Here is a 1482-nt window from a genome sequence, read left to right as displayed (position 1 = left end):
GCTGCGGGCATTCATCAGTGTAATGGCTGTAATCAGCACAAATTCTGCAAATTCTTTGTGGAACCAGTTGTTGGTTTTGCTGCGGTTGAGTTTGCTGAGCTTGTTGAGTCAACTGCATTTGCTTCAGCAGGTTGGTCATCTCACAGATGCTTCGATTTAGAGCAGCAATCATATCTTTTTCAAAACTACCTAACTACTCTTCCCTCTCTAATTTTCGAAAATACCTCCCTCTTTTTCAAAAAATTCTTTTTAATTATTTAATTGCTTCAATTTTTAATTTTAATTTTAATTTTATCTTAATTTTCGAAAATCATTAACACTTTTTCAAAATTTATTTTTCGAAATTTCCTCTCTCCCATCTCCTTCTATTTATTTATTCATTTACTAACACTTCTCTTCATCTCAAATTACTGCTCCTATCCTCACCCTTGTGTTTGGATTATCCATTCTTCTTCACTCTTATTCCCTTTCTTCTTCTACTAACAACAAGGGAACCTCTATACTGTGGTAAAAAGGATCCCTATTATTATTTTCTGTTCCCTTCTTTTTCATATGAGCAGGAGCAAGGACAAGAACATTCTTGTTGAAGAAGATCCTGAACCTGAAAGGACTCTGAAAAGGAAACTAAGAGAAGCTAAATCACAACAATCCAGAGACAACCTTACAGAAATTTTTGAAAAGGAAGAGGAGATGGCAGCCGAAAATAATAATAATGCAAGGAAGATGCTTGGTGACTTTACTGCACCAAATTCCAATTTCCATGGAAGAAGCATCTCCATCCCTACCATTGGAGCAAACAATTTTGAGCTTAAGCCTCAACTAGTTTCTCTGATGCAACAAAACTGCAAGTTTCATGGACTTCCATCTGAAGATCCTTTTCAGTTCTTAACTGAATTCTTGCAGATATGTGATACTGTTAAGACTAATGGAGTAGATCCTGAAGTCTACAGGCTCATGCTTTTCCCATTTGCTGTAAGAGACAGAGCTAGAATATGGTTGGATTCTCAACCTAAAGATAGCCTGAACTCTTGCGATAAGCTGGTCACGGCTTTCTTAGCCAAGTTCTTTCCTCCTCAAAAGCTCAGTAAGTTTAGAGTGGATGTTCAAACCTTCAGACAGAAGGAAGGTGAATCCCTCTATGAAGCTTGGGAGAGATACAAGCAACTGACCAAAAAGTGTCCTTCTGACATGCTTTCAGAATGGACCATCCTGGATATATTCTATGATGGTCTGTTTGAATTAGCTAAGATGTCATTGGATACTTTTGCAGGTGGATCCATTCACCTAAAGAAAATGCCTGCAGAAGCTCAAGAACTCATTGACATGGTTACAAATAACCAGCTCATGTACACTTCTGAAAGGAATCCTGTGAATAATGGGACGCCTATGAAGAAGGGAGTTCTTGAAATTGATACTCTGAATGCCATATTGGCTCAGAACAAAATATTGACTCAACAAGTCAATATGATTTCTCAGAGTCTG

General features: G+C 37.6%; 1 non-coding gene across 1 annotated transcript; it reads right to left on the bottom strand.

Annotated features, from left to right (window-relative positions):
* Positions 1 to 1086: 1086 nt before the first annotated feature.
* LOC112760816 (small nucleolar RNA R71) lies at positions 1087 to 1190 on the bottom strand. Its single transcript, XR_003181237.1, has one exon. It is a non-coding gene; the product is annotated as a small nucleolar RNA R71 (small nucleolar RNA).
* Positions 1191 to 1482: the final 292 nt, after the last annotated feature.

Source organism: Arachis hypogaea, chromosome 16, assembly GCF_003086295.3.
Source record: "Arachis hypogaea cultivar Tifrunner chromosome 16, arahy.Tifrunner.gnm2.J5K5, whole genome shotgun sequence".
NCBI classification, from domain to species: domain Eukaryota; kingdom Viridiplantae; phylum Streptophyta; class Magnoliopsida; order Fabales; family Fabaceae; genus Arachis; species Arachis hypogaea.
The sequence above is the reverse complement of the archived record's forward strand: the minus strand, read 5'-3'. Positions and strand labels throughout refer to the sequence as shown.